This window comes from Strigops habroptila, chromosome 3 (genome assembly GCF_004027225.2).
Source record: "Strigops habroptila isolate Jane chromosome 3, bStrHab1.2.pri, whole genome shotgun sequence".
NCBI classification, from domain to species: Eukaryota; Metazoa; Chordata; class Aves; order Psittaciformes; family Psittacidae; genus Strigops; species Strigops habroptila.
In genome coordinates, this window is record NC_044279.2 from 41,538,064 (window position 1) to 41,559,508 (window position 21,445).

General features: G+C 37.0%; 1 protein-coding gene across 3 annotated transcripts in view; it reads left to right on the forward strand.

Moving 5' to 3' along the window:
- The window catches only part of SYT1 (synaptotagmin 1), a 360,700-nt gene that overhangs the window by 16,969 nt on the left and 322,286 nt on the right, over window positions 1-21,445 (forward strand). The window contains exon 2 of one of the 3 annotated variants that reach the window (XM_030478822.2): window positions 10,827-10,861. The exons of the other annotated variants lie outside the window; for them this stretch is intronic. The gene's annotated coding sequence lies outside the window, so the exon portion shown is untranslated. The remainder of the gene's footprint in view (window positions 1-10,826; window positions 10,862-21,445) is intronic. 3 annotated transcript variants of the gene reach the window in all.

Genomic DNA, 21,445 nt, shown 5'->3' on the forward strand with positions numbered 1-21,445 from the left:
GAAACCTTTCACCATGCAAGATCATTTTCATAAGAGAAACGCTGCCTATCTAAGCTGAGAATCTCTTCAGACAACATGTTATTGATATATTATTATTGTGAAGGCGTAGCAGAGAGATTAAGAGAATTCTCTGAAATATTTCGGATAGCTTATGAAAAGGGTATAATTTTTTGTTGTTTGTTTTCCAAATAACTCTTTTTAACTTCTAAACAATTACAGTTGCGGACACTTACTGCTTTAATCGAAGTAATGCTGTTGAACTCTAGCACTTGTCTTTATGGTTTATCAGCAAATGTGTGGTCTTCTGAAACCTTAGTCACCCAGTCATTACTGCATCAAGATTTTGTCTCGAGTCTTTTGTGTGGTTTAAATTTTCTGAAATTTGTTTAGAAACTTTAACTTGGAAATCGAAGTTTGTTTTATTTCTGCTGTATTATAGCAGTGTTTAAAAATAACTGTAAGTGTGTAAGTTCAGATGGCTATCACATCAGATAGCTGCAAAAGGAAGTAGAAGTCCCATGTGGAAAACATTATGATTGGTCACATGTTCTAGACAGTTCAGAGAATGCCAGGGTTTTTTTTCAGACCCCTTAATACTGAATGCTAGTGGAAAAAAAAAAACCCAAACCATTTAGAAACACATTTGTGTTGCTTAAGTAGCTTTAGTTTCTGTTCAGCAGCAGAAAATCAGTCGTTACTCAAATCACTTGATGACACTGAGCACTTTAGACATATCAATCTTTGTCAAAATGAGTAATCATTTTTAATTCTGCATATTATAAAGGAGAATATAACCCTCTAAATTGTTCTTGTCCATACTTGTGATGGACAGCATTGTACAAACTAGAGTTCATTAAAACTTCCAAATTCCAATTATGCAAGTAATTGGGCCTTAAGATAACTATCCTTATTGAGGAGCAGAATGACTTAATACTTTGTGTTGACAACTGAACAAAACCTAGGTGTACTAAAAGTATAAGTAGTTCATATTTTAAGAATGTCAAGATACGTAAAGGATTTTTTCCTCTGCCTGTTTTCATATTTTGACTCTCCGAGCTGATTTCATTGTAATATTCATTGGAATAGTCAATTGGTGGGGCTGGGGAGGGAATGTGTTCAAGCTGCGAGAGGAACTTGGAGCAATATCCTGATTGCTCCAAGATATCCACTGAACCTGATACAAAATAGAATCTCCAATTTTTACATGGAAACTCTTCAGTACTGTTTCGGTTTTCAACAGATTATATTTTTTGAAGAAAAGTATCACTTATGCTGACAATAACAATGTTAGCATTGCATGTAAGGAGTTCAAAGGTTACTTTCCTGCAAGCAATATAAGAAAAAACTGCGCAGGAGTTACCTTCCATGGTCGAAGATAGTGATATATTATCCCATTCAATTTTAGGCTGTGCTTCATTGCTTTCAGAATAGATCTACTTGGGACATATGCCCAAACTCAAGATGTGGTCAATGTGCTACTACAGTTATTTCGTTGTTGAAGAGCTTTTTTTTTGCCGGAGAAAGAATTATCTAAGACAGATGCTACTGTGAAAAACAGCTTGATACTCACTACAATAGATGCTGAAAAGCTTAATGTCCTAAGGATGTAACAGTGTCAAGACAGCCGCTTGCTCACACCCCTGCCCCTGCAGTGGGATGGGGGAGGGAATTGGGGAGAAAAATAAAAGTAAAATTCATGGGTTGAGATAAAGGCAGTTTAATAGAACAGAAAAGGAAGGGAAAATAATGATACAAGAATGAGAACATACAAAAGAGTGATGCACACTGCAGTTGGTCACCACCCACTGACCAGTGCCCAACCGTTTCCTGAGCAGTGGCCCTGGCCAGCTTTCCCCCACACTTTATGTCCTGAGCATGACATCATATGTTATGGTTTATTTCTTTGGTCAGTTAGGGTCAGCTGTCCTGGCTGTGTCCCCTCCCAACTTTTTGTACCCCTCCAGCCTACTCGCTGGTGGGGTGGTGTGAGGAGCTGAAAAGTCCTTGACTTGGTGTAAACACTGCTTAGCAACAACTAAAACATTGGTGTGTTACCAACATTATTCTCAGGCTAAATCCAAAACACAGCACTGCACCAACTACTAGGAAGAAAATTAACTCTATTCCAGCTGAAACCAGGACACAATCTTGTCCTTCTCAAGCACTTGTGAGAGTCAATACTAGACAGAAAATATCCCAGTTTTTGGGCTGAAGGACAAAACTGCATAGCAAAATTCTTATTGCTGTTTAAGCAGGTCAAGATTTGTAAATTTTCTATGAGCACTGCCCAGCTTGAAGCACATTTGGAAGTGCCTTGTTTTCAGCAGGAGCTGGGCATGCATCCTGCTAAAATCAGGCTTTATCCATGCTTGACCCAAAGGCAAGGTTTATTCCTATGGTAGAGAAAACTATATGAGATAGGGGCACTTTGTCCACATGACTGATATGACTATAGAGAAAGTTGCCAGATGGCAAGTCTGATCCTGTGTTACAGGAAGCCTATGTTCCCCATCCAGGATATCCTAGGTAATGGTGAGATGCATCCCATGCAAGGTCTTCAAGATAAGCATAGCTGTACTGTGTAACATGATTAATAGGTAAACCACACTTAGCTAGACCAGTACAGTGGCTTTTAGTTCTTTCAAGTTGGCACCAAGCCCTTCATCTTCTCAGTATGCACTGAGTAGATGTGTGTCAAAATATTACTATAAATTTTGGCATATACTCCGTGTCACTTGACTTAGCCATCCTAGAGGTAGCTATGTAGTCCAGGCTGTTAAGGGTGTGACTTTCTATCGTTAAGAGACAGAGAAGAAGGGATACTTCCCCATTTTACATAGCTATTTTAGGATGAGGAATCATCCTTTAATGCTGGAGCTCTTTCACTGTTGCTTACAGTGGGAGCCAAAGTAGTGACTGTTGGCCTAGGCACATACAATGTCTGCATCAAAAAGGTTCATTAATTCCCACCAGTTAAGGGGTAAAAAGTTAAATGGAATTTTTAAAGTTTGTTTAAGTAAACATTCGTCAAGATTTTTTCTAGTCTTCTGTCTGTGAAAACAAGTAGAGGGTATTGACTTGTGTTCAGCAAGAAGAGTTACTTGAGGGTAGTTTTCATGATAAAAGGCTTTGTGGAGAATTTTACTGAAAGTATAACTGGGTAGAGAAATAAAGGCAATAAGGTACTTTCTTTTTCCTAATTTACATGTATGTTTCGATTCTGGTTTTTGTGGTATAAATATTGCTCACTGAGTTTCTTATGCCTCTTACCCTTTGGGTATAGTGTCTTAAAGCATGAAACTGGAGATGGCTTTGAATAAAGGTAAAACTCAAATTAATTGGGTTCAATTAGTACTAGTTGTAGTATGACCATTCTACTGTATCTGATGCTTTGTTCCAATCTGATCAGTCTTCCAAACTTTAGTGTCTGTTTTACTTTGTCTAATCATAGCTTGGAAACGTCTACGCAGAGTGGTCTAAAAAATGGACTAAGGTTTCTACTTACTCACTGACACAGAACACTATTGAATGAAGATGAATAGCATGTCCATAATGCTTACTTTGTCATCAGCATACGTGTTTTGTGTTGTGTAATTTTGTCTTTATGCATACTTGTAGCTGATATGTACTCTAATTAGTATTCAGGCACAGATTCTCATGTATGATATTTTGATTCTGCAAATCTGAATTAATTTCTAAGTCTCCTAAGGAACAAATAGAACACAAACTGCATGGTGACATAAAATGTTACTAAGAGGTTTCTGTTGAGTACCTTTCAGTGCCCTGCTGTTTACGTGATCACTTAATGGGATCCAGAGAGACCAGAGAGACCATTAAGCATTTTTTTCTCAAGGTCTTGGAAGCAGGGTACCTACTGGTGTCCAAAACAGATTTCTGAAACTTGCATAAAATCTTGGCAGAAATCTCTTGCTCATGCTTCTTCTCTTTCTCTGACTGCATATACGGTACTGTGAATCCCACATATTTAAGTAATAGTGTTACTATTTTAGCTGAGTTGGATGTGTGCACATAACTAGGTAGTTCTATGTACAGTATACATTGGTATTGCAGAGCTTGCACATGTTTGTCAGTAATAATGCTTTTAGCCTGGCATGGTTGTGCTTTTTCTGACCCTGGGCATATCTTTCCTATTTTTAGGAGCCCTAAAATACTCTCTGTCATTCTATATTTGCAGGAGAGAACTCAGAGATGCTAAAAAAGCATCATTTAGCCAGGATGCTTCAGGAGTGTCCTTGAAGTATTGTCTTGGGTAGTTACTTGGGTAGTACTGATCATTTAAGTATTATGCATGTAAATAGCCTCTCCAGTTCTTCAGAGAAGAGCCTTTGATTATAAAGTTTTTATGGATGTACAGACTTCAGGGTGAATATGGAAGTATGTGTATGTAAGTATGTGTGCAAATACTGGATATTTTGTATCCTTAAGATGGTGTGAACATGTGTAACTGTTCTGTTCAAATTACCTGTATTAGCTGTCCGTCAGTTAAGTTAGAACAGAATGGCTAGAATAACTAATGCTTTAGAGCTGCAAAATTAGTCTTTTATGCAAATAAGATGTTCTTTTAATGAAACACAGTAAAGTGACATGTAAAGAAGCCACTACAAAGCCTACAAATTGGTTATTACAATGCCAGTGTCAAACACCAAAAAACCCAAAGAAGCCTATGAAGAGTTATTGCCCATCACTTGCTGTTTCCTTCCCAAGCACAAATTTCCAAGCTCTTCTCCACATCAACACATACTGATGAAACTTTTTTTTTGACAGTTCTGTTGGTGGAGCTTTAGGGGAAGATGGTCAGATCTCAGGTGTGAGATCTCAGGTGAATTTGGAGGAATAACTGTGCAACAAACTTTTTTTCCCTAGATGATCCCCAAACAAACATAAGTTCTTAGGCTTTTGTTCCTAGTCATAGCAAGCACACTTCAGAAAATAGTTCCAAAGATTTAAGTGATAACTTCCCATGATAGTGAAAGACTTTACGGTAATGCCTCGTAATAGTCGAGGAAAACATTAAAAGAACCAGGCAGCCCCTCACAGGACCCTGCACCCTGACAGCACAGTAAGCAATCAAATAGTAAGATGTGTGGACAGTTGATGGCTGGGGTGGTTGCTATTTGTTTAACCTTATGCCCAGGTTACTTAGTCTCTGTGATGCTGAAAGATCGTAATTATCTTGTCATTACCTGTTATCTAGTATAGAATTTAGAAACTTGGCACAGGAACCTTAACTCCGTATACGACAAGTTGGGCATCTTGGAGCAGGTTTTCTAAAAGCTGGAATGGGAATTCTCAATGCTGCAAAATGCTGTAAAAATGCTTCTGTCTTGGTGCTACATCTAGCTCTTATCTTTGAGCTGCCTGCAAGCGTCCGTGATGACTTGGATTTCAGCAGCCTTGAACCCTCTTCTGAAAATAAGCGTGCATGTGTCATTTCCATAAAGATACCTTTGTCTGCTTTTGTTTCCTCAGGGAAGGAACAGATAGTGTTGAATATTGGTCATGTGGTGATCTGTTCTTTCAAGTTCTGTCCCAGAAAGAGTTCAGAATGAAGATACGTGGCTTTCCAGTCTTGTTCTTAGGATTATTTCTTTAATATTTTTTTAAGTTTTTAAGACACTGGATAAAATATATAAGTGGTAACTAGTTGTTAGGTTATTAATTAAAATGGGAGATAGATTCCTTTTATTTTCCTAATATTGCCGCCTACAGGTGAGCACTGCAGATGCTCAAAGCCTACCCCTAGCATACCGTCGGGAGAGAGATAGGTAAATGAATGCTTAGGATAGGTATCCCAAGAGAGTAGAAATACCAGAAGCAGTTTTGATGTATTCAGAAATTTTGATAGATACAGAGCTTAACTGAAAGATGTAGATGGTAAGGAGATTGGGAATTGCATTCCTGACCTGCCATCAATTTCTGAAGTGGTTATGTGCAACATTAGAAATCGTCTGTGGCCTTAAGGATATTTTAATGAAGAAACTGAAAGACATTAGAAGAGCAAGCAAGCAAAAAGAATCTGTTGTGCATATTTGTTTCTGTAAAGAATAATTCTCAGTAGAAGTTAAGTATCTCTAAGACTTGGCTGTTTGAGCATGTAGACCAAAGAGAGCTGTCAGAAACCTACCAAAGAAGGCTGAAGTAAATTGAACTGGGATTTAAGATGAACTTTGGAACTGCAGTGTGAATAAGAAAGAGTTGAGTTAAGTATATTCCCTGTCTTCTCTTCAGAAAGAAGTACATTACAGGTATACATTTATTTTAATAGAGCTTGGAAACTTTAGCCAATGTAAGTCTATCACACAGTATGCAAAAAAAGGTGGTTAAAACTGTGGAATATCATAATTTAGCAGTCAGCAGTGCTGGTGACATTTGTTGCTTCTCATTGTGTTGCTCGTAATTTGAGATGTTCAATATCTAGCTTTGCTGTCTTGTTTTTATGAGCTACTTAAACCCTACAGATTTAATAAATCTCTCTAGACTGTGCTCTAGAAAGAAGCCTCTTTACTGTGCTTGAGACTTATGTAATATTAAATAAGGTGAAAAATTGTTTCAGTCAGTCAGATTAGGATGTAAATTTGCAAATTTAACTTTATAAAAGCAGAATATGTCATTGGTGTATGACTATCACTTTCTAAAAGTACGTATACATGATTTCAACTTCTTACCTCAGTTTCTTGCTATTATGAATTTGCTCTGTGCAGTTTCTTTCCAGGAAGATTTCACAAAATAAGATTAATATAGGGAATAGAGTTAGTGTGAGTATTTCATTGGCTAAATGCTGTATTAGAAAGGGAAACTGAAAATGGTGATTTTTAGTTTTAGAACCTGAAACACTAAGAGGGAGGAATGAAGACATGTAAAAGAAATTAAGTATCTGATTAATTGATAGCATTGCTTGAAAGGATGTTGTAGTTTTCAAGTTGAGTAAAAAACAGTATTACATGTGAGCAGGTAAATAAAGGACCCACAAACCTGAGGAGCACGAGTTTAAAATATAGGTATGCCAGAGTGGCATCTGAACCAACACTGGGGCTGCTCAACACTGTGCAAACATGTGGGCCTTGAGAATGGATGTAGCAAGTGTACTGCGTATGTGATGAGTAAGGAAATCAGCACATGATGTGACAGTGAGGAACGTGGCATTCCCTGAGGCTACCACTCAGCAGGGATGTAAAAGCTGCAGTGCTGTAAACCTTATTATGCAGAAATATTGGTGAAGTGATAAAGTTAATACTGAAAACACTTTGGTTTTGGGGTTTTTTTTTCCTGTGTGAAAACGTATCTCCATTATGAAATATCCTAATACAGCCTTAAAATATGGGTTAGTTTTGTGGTGTGGGAATGATTGTGAAGATATCTGAAACTTACAATTTATCTTTTGATCTTTGGGAAGAACAGTCTCAACAGACTAATCCAAACAGCTTGGTAGTTTTACTGGGACTTTGGTAGGTAGTTTAAAAATTCTTAGAAGATTTGTAACATTCTCTTATAACAAGCATAGAGATATACCCGTGTGCATGGCATTTACTTCTTCTTAATCCTTGATCGTTAATGAAGTATTCCTCATTGTTTCCAGAAGTTAACTGCATGTAGGAGAATGTGTTGAGTATAATGGAGAAAGTTGAGCTGATTTTTCATGAGCTACTTTAAGAAAATTTGTCATAGGTATTAGAAAATCAGGAATTAGACCTAAAATATGAAAAAAAAAAATGTTTTACAAGTTACTTTAAATGTTTATCTGCTTTTTGATTTGCAGACTAGAAATGCTATGACATGGTGAAATGTCACATAGTCATGGTTCATGGAGTTGTGTTTCAGGGAAAAAGACCCCAACTATATTACAATTGTCATGCTGTAGTCTGAATGTGAAACGTATGTAGAATAGGATTAGAAATGTAAGGATAGAGCTATAGTATGTGCTTTTGCTAATCCAGAATCTGAGTGCAAGGAATAAAAATTAATTGATTTTTCAGACTAGGCAGCTGCTCTTCCTGACCACTGCTCTAGCAGCATACAGCTCCGAGGTATATGACCGAGGTGCATCACATGAGAGTTTCAGCTAAACTGACTTCAATTAATAGGAGTCACTGTGTGTGCTGTTCACTCCCACAATTGCATATTGATCTGTTTGTGATTCTAATGCTCAGTAATGACTTCACGCTTCTGTCGTTGCCACCTACACCCTGATAAACTTGGGGTTTCATCTGGGCACATAAAAAAGGCTGCTGGCTGATTTAGTTTTCTTGATGTGATAGGTTCAAATCGAGTAACAACTGAAAAGCTTAATATATTACTAGTGGTAATTAGTTACTTAAGTAAAAGCTGTATCCAGTTGTTCTGGTGTGGTCGTATATAAAATTGTCATTGGACTATAGCTACTTCCTAGCATTTATTGATTCAGAGGCTTTTGATGTGACCTGTCGATAAATGAAAGTTGAAATAGTTATTCCAATATGAATAAGTTTATTAAAATAGCATAGAGTTAGTAAGAATTTTGAAATATTTCTAATAAATATGTCCAGCAAGGCTGAATTAATGAACTGCATGAACTCAATGGCAAAGCATCTGGAGGAAAACAATGAGAAAATACTCAGAGCTGTGTCCCACCAAAATGGGTAGTAGCCAGTCTGTCTTACTGTTTGTATATTAGTTATCTCAGGATCTGATGGTAACTTGTCAAAGCACTTCATCTTGACTAGTGAGCCTGCATATCCCATTTCTCCTAAGCTTGTGCTTTCTCTGCAGCTACCCAGACAGTGTGTTAGAGGGAGCCTATACCTGTCACCTTCAGGTGATGGCACCAAGCTGGAGGCAGATGCCATTCTTGGCAATGAGAAGTTGTAGGGAAGAGGTGAAGTGTCTAGTCAGAGGCGTTAACTCTTGGAGGCAGCAAACGTGAGTCAGGAAAATAGGAAAGAAAAGGGATCTGGGAGTGAGTGGGGGAAAGGAAGGGATAGAGGCACTCCTCTGCTTCATTTACTACAGTTTCCTATTACTGCAGCAAATGAAGCTGGAATTCTACTGACAATCTCCTTCACTACATAACCCAAATTAATCCCCAGAGCATCCTGTGCACTAAATGAAGCAGGATCCTGTGGAGAAAAATAGTAGAGGCTTAAAAAAAAAATTAAACTCTGTGTTGAACTAGGGGGCTGAATTAACTTTGCACTAGCAATTTCACTTCTGTCTTTTCTTAACGTTAGAATACTTACCTTAGCAACCGTAGCATTATTTTAATCTAAGTTTGGGGGAGAAGAAGGTTGTGATAAATATAGACAAATTATATGCACAACTGTAGAGTATGCAGGAAACATTCAACCTGCTATATTCCCATGGAAGTACAATCCCCCCTGACCTCATTGTGTCATTGATTTGAGGAGACAATTTGACTACCACTTAATCGTTTTACTTTCAAAATGCTGTGGAAAGGGAACGCTCACAGACAGAGGTCTAGGAAGGGGGTTTCTTAAAGAGGGAACTGTGAAAGGGAGGTATTTGCAAAATAGCTGTTACAGTTACCATAAAAATGATTTATAAATCCTAGCACCTCTCTTCAAGGGTTTCATCTGTATTATGTAAATAGCTATTGCTTCCAGGTGTGTTGACCCACCTAGCAGCCTGAAAGTGAGTGCTCTTTGTGAATTATTTAATAGTTGGATTACAAATATTAATCATAAAAAGGACTGGAGCATTTTCTTCGAACACTTTTTGAATCTGGAGCTTTGTTTGCAGGTCTCTTAATGCAGCCTGGGACTGTAACTAATAGGTGCACATGAAGAAAAACATTTCACTCTGCAGCCTTTTCCGCCCACATCTTTAGGGTTGTCAGAAATCCTATCTGTCAGCTAAAATGATGTTAAAGTTCTACAGTGCTCTAATCCAAATATGACGGAGAATAGGATTAACAGAAGCTGTTGAAATGTGATAAAATGCATGAATAAAAATGAGTTGAAGAGGAAAGCATGATATTAGTAGAACGTGGCCCAATTATATATGTAAAAATATACTCAACAAAATAGGTCAGAAATACTTGACTAGATGCATTTACATACTGTTTTGAATGTGGAGTCCCTGTGTAGCTGTAATAGTGTTATATAAGATTTTGGTATCTGTGTATATTTATCTCTAATGAACATACATAAATGTATGTAATGAAAACAAGACACTGCAGCCTGACTCTTTTCTATGAAACTACACAAACCAGGATGTCAGGTTCCTGCGTTGATGCAGACTTTGTATCGCTTCTTCTTTCTCTTCCACAACTCTGACGATAAAATTTCAGTAGGTAATTTATATAAATTGAGAAAATAAATTTGTTGATCTTAAAAGACCTGGGGTCCAACCAAAAGAAGAAAGAAGTTAATTCCTCCAGTAGTGAATTTCCCCAGAAACAAGCTTTAATAATGCCTCCAGGTTAGAAACACAATCTCAAAGGTAGGCATAACTGCCTGAACAGTAGTTGAATGTAACTCTTAACTCTCAAATTGTGTTGTGATTATTTTTTTTTAGACCGGAGGAATGTTAAATTAATCTCCTAATTTAAATTATGCATGCACAGCTTGCAGGGTGAAGTTGTTATCCAGTTCTCCTGGCAATATTAAGATATATTACAATCGGCTACTCTTTTTATCTAATGATAATAAAGGAAATACCTGATGTGGACTGAAAAGGGGAAATGATATTCAGACGTAGCTATTTATTTTGGTTTCCCATATTTTCTCATCATGAGAATGGTCCATCTCTCTCTATGTTGATAAGAAAAGTCTAATTTTTGCAATTTTAAAGTATCTTTTAAATATTTTTAGGTAACCAGAACTACTACCATTAACTGAAGAACATGGTAAGTTAGAAATTTATATGGCATTTGCTGGGATTTGTTTTAAAATCTGGGCTTATTTTCTTTGTTCTGTAAATAAAAGTAGTTTGAAGATCAGTGTCTTTAAAATAGCCGTTGAACTTAAAGTCAGAATTAGTTGAACAAGCAAGTGACCTTTTAGTGTATTATGAAGCTAGTTGCAAATGGTCTTTAAATCCCGCTTTATCTTTCTTTAGCTAGAGAAAGCTCACAGTTAGAGGCAGGGTTAACTCTTTCTTCAAGAAAAGTGACAGCAAACAAGACAGCAATAAACACGAGATAACAGCAGTAGAGAGAAGGAAATTTACTCTTATCAGTCTGCTAAAAGCTGAGCAACATGGATTGCTTTTATAGATCAGACTTCTAATATGAGGAGGATTTAAAATATTAGTACTAGTAAGTTCCTGCTTACTGTATTACAGGTTCTTTTTGAAACATTCAGAAGAAGAATGTACTTTGTTGTTTTATGGATGACTATTTAAATAATTTGCTATACCTGAGAAACGAGACATACATTTAAAACAAGCTTTTCATAGCTTCATTCTGACAGCGTGTCATCGGAAAAACTGTACCAAATGGTACAAATCTGTGGGAGTTCATTGTCTTATCCACTGAAATCCAGATACTAATAATGAATGTTCTGTTTCTGGTGTGAATTTAGTTGACTATAAATAGTTACAGCAGGCAGAGGTCATATGGTTTGGTTATTAACAGACATCACACCAAATTTATTAAATATTTGTTTTAGAAGTGACTTCCTCCAGTTATACCAGGATTGGTATGTATTTGTCCAGTGGCAGAATTTGTCTCCTTGTAAGTAATAAACTGTATTGTATGCTATAGTTTTCTTGTGATGTGGTATCTAGAAGGAGACATCCTCCACCAGAGTAGGGAGAGTGCCAACCTACAGTAGCTCAGCTTGGACTGCTGTCAAACCTTCCCTCCTCCCTTTCTTGCCGGACTTTGTGGTCCTGCCCCCTCTTATGCCATTTCTTGTTCTTGTATGACCAGATGGCAAGTCAGTTCAAGGAACTGAGCCAAGAGAAAGTGGATCCAGGAGAGGAAAAATAGTAATTATTTTGGCTGGCTCAGATCACTGGACTTGGTCATAACCTACTCATTTAAGTGTGAGTGCCAGTGCAAAGGAAGAGGCATGACTGCATGGCCAAGGGCAGGGAGAAGAGCAGGAAGCTGGAAGCCTTTTTTTAGATGCTGCTATGGAGCCGCATTGTAAGTAGTAACTTTCTAGACAAGGGGCTAGTAGCAGTCAGGATTGATTTTCCCTTCTTATGTGGTTGGGAAGGGAAGGGATATGATTGTTTCTCCTTGTTGCAAATCTACATGTAACTGTTTCTAGTAGAGCAGAGTATGCTTATTATCCTGTTAAATCTTGTCTGTTAAAAGGCACTGATGTGGCACTTATCTTGAAAGAAGTAGTTTGCATTACATTTGGGGTATCACACTTTCCCAGTTTGGTATTCCCAAACGTCTTCCCCAGCATTACTGCATCGGTGAAGAATCTTGACTTTTTTGACTTTTTTTTTTTTTTTTATATTCTTCCCAGTGCAATACATAGAGAGACTAATAACTTATAAATGATTACATCAGTACATTCATGCATAGAAGTAAAGTGAATCTAGTATTCCCTTCTATAATGTATTCTGACCATGTTATTGATCCAGGCATTAGTGTAGAACACTAGGCATGTCAGCACTGGTGGTGCAAAATGCTGATTTCAGGGGGAGCTCCACATTTTATGCCTTGATACAGTTCATTGTAAACCCAAATATGTATTCAGAAAGATGGAGGAAAATAAAAAGTTCTTGCCTGTGCACTGTCAAATGTCAGTCCATAAAATTTCTGATTTCAGGTGACCAATATTGAGTGTGCTCACAGGGTATAAATGGCCAAAGTCTCGTCTGTCTGTTGGTCTTTCATTTGCCTCAGTACGTAGCAGCTAAGAACTGGGATTCTTTGCTTTGGACCAGTGCACAACAGAAGAAACAGGATGTATAAATAAATAGCTTTTTATCAACAAAATTTCAGTTTCCAGTCTTTGTTATCAGAAAAAAAACTTGTATGTGCCATACTTTTAAATTACCTCGTTGTGCAAATACTAAATGTTTACCGTGCTAGGAATATCAACAATATCTAGTGACCTTTTAAGCAGAAGCTCTACTGCATCTGTGTTTTAGTTGGACTTGAAATCCATGAATAATTGTTAGTGGACAGGCTTAAAATCAATGGGAGTTTTGTTTCTAAAAGACACATTCATTTTTCATTAGAGACTTGGAGTTCAGCGGTTAACGCTTTTGTGTTTGTTATTGTATTCATGTTGTACGTGCCCCTTACTGGTATGGTCAGGGCTTCCTTTGCAGTTGGACCTCTGTGTTTTGTTTTTTTTTTATTATTTGGGGTGTTGGAAAAGTTGCGTTTCCCATGATCTAAATGAATGACCCCATCTTTCTGGCACTTGCCATTATAGAGGAGGAACAAGATAACTGAGAAGCAGAGGGTACAGAAGGTGGACCTGAGCAGGGATATGTGGGAACAAGTAACCCTAAATTACTTTGTAAGACTGCATTTTTCTTTGGACAGGGGAAATCTAGAAATTTTCTTTGTTTAATGTGATGACATTAAAAAGTCATCTTTGATGATCACTTTAAAACTACTGAACTGGATCGTCATACCTGCTGTTGCTTCACTTGGGGAAAACTGTAATATAGAGATCTCTTGTCACAGATATCTCAAAATGACTGGGCATTCTTTATAATAATGTTCTGCACTTCCAATTTTATTTGTAAGTTTTATATGACATCTGAGAGCCTGACAAACAATGAAGTCTAATGCCTCAACTTCAGGGTGTGATCTCTCTGCTCCATCTATGTCATGGATGTCAACTCCTGTGAGAATCAGATCCACCTGTCTATTGAGTTCTGCACTCAAATGGGGCACTCAAAATCAATTGCTATTTGTTTAATCCTAGTTTAAATGACTTTCTGAAAGCCATCTTTTGAATTCCTTGCAGGGTTGGTAATGGACTCTGCATTTGAATCCAATTTCAAACAATTTTCTGCTTAGACTTTTCTCACTGTTGAAGCATGTAACAAACACAGTGACATATTCGTTGTAAATATGTGTCGGAGCAAGCAAGTACTATCAGGCCTTGTTTAACAGAGTGCTAATCTTAGAGTATGTGCTTGATTCCTCTTTACTGATACCATGGACAGCTTTGCCAGTGTTGAGTAACTCCTGTTTGGTGAAACTGGGGGTGGGGTTTACATCTTCGGCTGCTGTTCTTCTGAAGCCAGTGTTTGTTGTCGAATAACTTCTCCCTTGTGTTCAGCTATCTAAAATCCATACTGAAATTAAAGTGAGATGCTTCCCTGTTCAACAAAACTAAAAAAAAAAAGAAAACCCCCAAATTACTAAATAAACACTACTGAAGTTTTTCTGCAGTGATTTATATAATAGTATGGGGGTTTTTTTAGATATTTTGAGACTTTTAAAACCTAACAGACCTGAGGAAGATATCTGTGGCTTAAAATACTGTCTCCCAGTAATTTATTAAGCTAAGCTGCAGCTATTTCATGTAGGCAAACACCTTGTCCTTCCTGAAATAAACTTTGATAATGTTACCTATCAAAAGCCCTGACAGAGCTACTGGCTGCCTGGGAGAGAAAGAATTAGGTCTAATAAAATGTTTTTAACAAAAGTAACAGGAAAGTAGGAAAAGGAGCACCTCATCTAGGAAGAGCCATTTGTGGTATGCTGCAGTCTTGCTTCATTTTGGCACCTGGTTATTTTTTATTGTTTTACTAAAGCTGTGGGTAATGATTCAGGCTTAAAGAGAATGAAAGACAGGAAAGCAGGAATGTACCTTTAGCATGTGTGGTGTAGGGTTTTTTGGGGAGATTTGTTTTTCTTCTGTGTGTTAAACTCCCACTGCAGAGTATTTTGATGCTGAATGTTTCTTCTCTATTTATGGAGGAAATGTATAAACTTGGAGGGGTAAAAAAAAGGTAATTGGGCTTCGCAAAGCTAAAAAGCAACTGTATGATGTCATGTAGGCCAGGGCATGAGATGGCTGAAAACTGTTTTTGGTTTTGCTTTGTCTGTATAGCTTGTGATGTTTTGCTGTTATTATAGTGCCTTTTATCTTGCAGGGCATTTGACTGCTAGCATTGAGAGTGGTGCTTAATGGAAGACGGTGAATGTTTATCTTGCTCTGTTTGGACGTGAGTCTCAGAAAATGGATGAGAACAATTCAGTGGTGGCAGCGATCGATTCAAGACTTAGAATCCTTCTTTATCTTTTATTTTTGGTAAACAAAATTGTTGACATTATTGAAGTTTTCGTCCCTTAGACAAGGGAGGAAACAGGCACTGTAAATCCAAGCTGAAGCTTGGGTTGTGCTTGTACAAGAACTCTGTGTTTCATGCAGGGGTGAAATGACCATAAGGTATGGGTCAGGACAGACATCTCCTCATCAGACCAACTGACATGTTGGGGAGTGCCTCCACTTGAAGCTGATTCATCTTCACCTTGAGCATGAAATGTGCAGAGCCAGCAGAAGAAGTGTCATCCAAGCTCTGCATAAATGCTGTTCCAAGGAATTATGCCTTGAGCTTAGTAATTTATTTAAAATACTTTTAATTATTTCATTAATAAATAAATTTTAAAATTGTTGATAGTTTTTAAGAATAGGTTAGTATGCAGAAATTATTAAAACTAAAACCTCCCTCCCTGTCTATAGCTTGTTATTCCTTTTATTCGCCTTTGCAGCAGTACCAGGCCGACAGACTACACTTTAAAATTTGGAAGTATACATAGGATTTGGAGACAGCTTAATTCTTTTACATCTTCTTCTTTTTTCCTTTCTTCTTTTCATTTTGTCGTTTCTATCTTTTCATCAGTAAAATGACGCTGTTAAACCATTGTTAATAATGATGTTGTTAATACTGGTTGTTAAAACATTTTCTTCCACTCACACTGAGCCGAAACAGGTTGTAGGATGAGATAGTAACTAGAAACATCTAATTACCATAGATACTTACATTTTCTGCCACAAGGAAGATGGAGATCAAGCTAAAACGTAATGTCTTCTCTGCCTTTGAAGTCCTAGGAGGTCTGGTAGCAAGGTTCCACTGAAGGGATGGGTGGTGTTACATCAAGTGTCAATTATCAGTTCTAATAACATGTAAAACTTGACTGAAAGCTAATTTATAGGCACTGATAGTTGGTTTCAGATAGTGGATTTTAACTCAAGGAATAATGGTTAAAATCCTAATAGGCCAGTGGTTGTTTTTTAACTGAGTTGGCCTGCGAGTGGCATTTACTCACAGGACTACAACATTTTATGCTAAGTGTTGTTTAAGTGTGTATGTGTGTGTGTATTTGTGATTTGAATTGCAAAGAATTAGCACTGTAGCTGCTGAGGGCTGTAGTTCCACTGGAAACTTCTGGGGCTTTTTATAAACATGGGAAATCACTCACCTGTGCATCAAAGAGAAGACAAGCCTTTATTGTTAAAGGTTAAAAGAAAAACACCTTTCCTCAAAAGCCAACTTCTCTTTGAGTGAAGAAAGTACGATAGAGTTTCATATTGCTGTAACCATACAAATAGTGAATGGCTGAGCCCTGGAGGACGTACCAGACACCATGAACCCAAAAGTCTAACAGAAGGAAAATGGTAGGCAGGCCCTATTCTTCAGACAGCAGTTACCAGCCTCAACGTGGCTGCTATTCTTTGTGACATTGCTACCTACTTCAATGTGAAACTTGTTATAATACACTGACTTTTGAAATATAAGATAGCTTGCAAAGAGATTATCAATACTCTTATCTACTTACAAGACTGTAGTTTCAGTCTCTCAGGTTTACAGTGCAGCCTTGAAGAACAAAAGAATGGCTTTAGTTTATTAGTTCATAAATCTTCATTTGAGGCTGTAAGGGCTTTTGAACTACAATTGAGACTGTTGTATTTATTTGAAGTTCATTTATTTCCATCGCATCCACCTTTCATCTAAGCATCCTCTGACAACTTTATTTCAGTTAACACTGCATATTGTAATTTGGGCTGCTGACATGCTGATGAATGTTTGGATTTTAAAATAAGACTTTTGTCTGTATCTTATTCCAGCCCATTTAAAGCTTATGTCTCAACAAAACACGCCACACCTTCTTTCCAGTCAGTAAATTTGTCACTTGTGTTGAGTTTGACCTATCCTGCAGAAATCTTAGCTTGCTTTGTAGGGAAGAAAAATAAGTGTGTCTGTATAGAAATTTTGTGTGCACAGACATAAAATACAAATAAAAGAACAACAAAAGCCCTTACATGCTTAGAGGAAATATTTTGTGTTGTAGCACTTGAGATGGAGTTTAACTCCATCTTGAAGTCATATGAGGCATAGCAACTCTGGGGAGTGTTTGAAGGACATTGCATGTCCTATCCGTGAAAGGAAAGAGAATCACAGAATCAACTAGGTTGGAAAAGACCTTTAAGATCATCAAGTCCAACCTTTACCCCAGGACTGCCAAGTCCAACACTAAACCATGTCACTGAGGGCCTCATCTACACGGTTTTTGAACACTTCCCCGGGAAGCCTGTTCCAATATCTGATCACCCTTTGAAAGACATGTCATAGTCTCCTCTGAGGTAATCTCAGAGATGGTAATGTGAGTGGTAAAAAGGGAGAGAACTGTGAAACTTTATAGACAATTTTAATTAGAAAGCGCTTGTTTATTAGGAAGGCCTTAATGATGATCTCTCACACTTTAACTAAGAGCAAATTCCAAATAAAATCCTTTGTAATTACATTTTTATGGAAGACTGATCTATCTGAGAAAAAGGAATGGGTTTATGATAACTTAAAGTAGCTTTTCTTACTTAAGTTTGAGTTCTTTGACATGATTTACAAAGTCAATTAAAATAACTTTGTAACTTACAGGTGAAGTAGTACATCTACATTGGGAAACATGAATGTGAACTCTGACACAAAACTTAAACACTGCTACTTCTAGGTTTTACTGAAGTAATTAAAATAATCAGAATAAGAATTAATTTAGGTCATGTGTAAAATGATCAAAAGTATATGCTTGTTTCTTTAGAAAAAGTAACACATGGAGTGTTACTTTACTTGTCAGTATCTTCACAGAGCTTTTGCTCTTTACCCAGGATAGCTGACATGTTTTAGGATTCATCTTCTTTTATAATTTTAATTTTATATTTAAAATGTTGCAATTTTTAAAAAACTTACTGATCAGAATAACTCTTTGACAATATTGACTCATCTTGGGTTTACTTCTTGGTAGGTGCTTGAAAATGGCAATCAACTTGTTTAAATAAAAAAATCCCCCCAAACCCCCCAAAAACCAAAGAAAACTCTTCAAAAGCACAGGGACTGGCAGGATATTAATATCTGTGGATGATTAGCAATCAGCTTGGAGAAGTAACAAATGCATCACGGAGCTCATTTACGGTGGGGAAGAAAGCCCTACAACAAAACACTTGATATGCACACCCCACATATTGCTATCCAGAATGTATTATGAGATATAAACATCTTCTCCAATCCTTCTGCCCAAGGCTCATTTTTGTTTTGGAAGTGTAATAAAATAGCAGAATAATTAAAACTTACAGTACAAAAGATGAAGCAATGCAGGATTCTAGATTAGTTCTAGTTGTTCCACTTTCAACATCAGTAATCCAAAATAGTATCTAACTGTTCTAAAGATGAAGTATACCTCCTGAAAATCATAACAGAATTTTCCAACCAGAAAGACATTAAACTAGAGCGATTTCTGGTTGCTATATTTCACTAGGGTTCAGAATGCTAATGATTCGGTTTGCAATAGGATGCCAGAACAGGTATAGTGATGCTGAGGGGGTTGTTAAGCTGTCAGGTTTTTTTTCCCTTGTTAGACAAAAACTTTTATTCATGTTTTTGTACTAATCAAGAAGTGCATTTTAAAGCAATTATGCCATCTACAGAATTGTTTGTAATTAGGAAGTGCATTAATCAACAGTTCTGATCTGTCTGATTAGTAATTTTTAATCATAAGCAAAGAAGAAAACACGGATGTATTGTAAATAAAAGTAATTGAACTCCAAACTCTGGGCTGTGTTCAGATTTATGCAAGGAAACAGTCAGTATGGCCTAGACTTGTTGATCAGAAATGTAAGAGCGCGCTGTTTGCCCAGGTTTAAATGAGGTAGGCACTTAAGGTGGTTCTCAATCAAACACCCCTCCATGCTGCTTCGTTAGCGTCCAGTCTTCCGCCTTGTACGGTGACCACTGAAGTAATCTCCTATGGTGGTGCCTGAATGGGTATAAGCAGGTTCTTACATTGTTGGATTTATTGTTTTTTTTAATAAACACTAAAACCACCTTAAAAACAAAACAAACCCCAAAAAACAACGCCATCACTACAAAAACCAAAACTCAAACCAGAACCCAAAACCAAAGAAGAAGTCTTGTCTGGTTTACATACCTAGTTTGGGTAATCTTGGTGTCTCCAGCAGCTAGTTGCTCACGCTTTGTGGTAAGGGGGCAGAGGGAAATGAGTCTTTTTTAATGTGTTGGTGGAGATGTTTGTTAAAATAACTGTTCTTCTTTTTCCTGCTTCCTCACACATTCCCTTAGTCATCAGCTATACACTGGGAGGGCACTATAAGTAAAATATGATCTGTTGGCTATTTGTTTTAATACTTTGCTATAGTACTGGTAGGTATTTAGTTTTATATTACATCTATTCTTTTTCTTAGGAAGCCTTTGAAACAGAATTTACCCTAATGGAATGGATGTAATTTTTCTGACAGAGAATGACTTGGTAATGTCATCACATTAATAAACAGTGATCAAACCCATCCATTAGAATTCACATATCTAATTAAGATGTATTTGTTTTATTTCTCTGATTATTTTAATGGATTTTGTGCTGCTTTCTGAACTGACAGTAAATATCTGTTTATTTGGCTATTACTAAATACCGTTCCAGAAGTTAAGTGATGTTAAGATGTAGTCATGGCATTAATTATGAAGAACTATTTTGCCCAGAATGAGTCTTTACTACCTTTGGGATATCATTCTTCAGTTTACAGTTCTAAGATTTCCTTTGCCACAGTCTGGAAGATTACCAATTAATTTGACTTGGTGTTTGGGTGACATTAAAGAGATATTTTCTTCTTCTCCTAAAAAATCATTTTATCCTAACAGCATGGCTGTGTTTGTTTAATAAATACCTCGCTCCCAGGGACTGTCAGATGCTCTGTTATGGTAGTGGTATGCTTTAACGTACTTTCACATCGCTCTCACTAGGTAAACTGCTGTTCTTAAACAGCACTTCCGTATTTGCAAACAGTCTAAATAAAATGCTCAGCTGCTCTTGAGATCTAGCCACACAATTGTGTGGGTAAAGAAGAATGCATCTCTCCTGCTGACAACTCTCCCATGTTCATTTGCACTGTTTTTCCACAGTTGTAAAATAACATAGTGAAGACCTCATCTAATTCTTTATAAAGACAATGACATTCAGTGAATTCAGCATGAGAAGGTTAACAGTATCCAGGTCTTGACCAAAACAAGTGTCACAATACTTATGGGTAAAAATATTCTTAAAAAAAAAAAAAAATTGATCACAATCTATGGCAAGTTTTGGAATATTGAAGGACAACTTTGGTATTAGTTCATTGGACCATCCCCTTAACTAAGTTTGGGCAAAAGAAGAATATGAATAGTCAGTAGTATGAAAATGCCTCAATACCCATGTCCAACATAACTAAACTAATTTCACAGTAGGAAAATTATCTAAGATGTATCGTTTTGATTGAGTGTAAAAATGGAAGAAAGAAAAACCAAGCTATGTTTCTTTCTTAAACTGATGCATTACCGTGTAATTTGAATCTTCTTTTCCCCTCAGTCTTTTATATAAACACTATTTCCTTAGCACTTTATATAGTGCTTTTCAGGTTCAAAGCCCTTTACACAAATTATTTTAATTAGTTTTCACATCTCCTCTGAGAGAGGTAAGTAAATATCATTATCCTCATTTTTATAGACAGGGACTATCATCTGGAGAGGTTAAGTAACTTGCCCAAGGCCACAAGGGGGAATATTGTCAGAGTGAGACCCAGAAACTCAAGAGCTGTTACATCCTCAATCCTTTACTTTGGTTGCTAGATGGCAACTTGAGTTGTTAATGGTTGCTCTGCATTACAGAAGTATGTTCTGTGATTTTACCTCTTTGGTCTTAGCAATACTTTAAGCAAGGAAGAAATCAGATTTTCTGTAGGCAGATTATAGCGTAGTAACATGGCCTCCTTCAATAGAAATGTAAAGTTACTTTCTTGCTATGTCTATAATTCAATAGGAAAGATAGTAGGCAATGTATGTTACAGTTTTTCCATGGGATACTGCCCAGTCCACAGTCATTTTGTCAGTTCAGGTCATGTTACACCTGCAGCTCTAGTTTATGTGAGATGCAGAAAATCCAACCTATGGAGATTTTTCCAAGCCATGTGTGTTGGATCTCAGAAAAATACAAACACTGACTTTGCTTCTGTAGAGA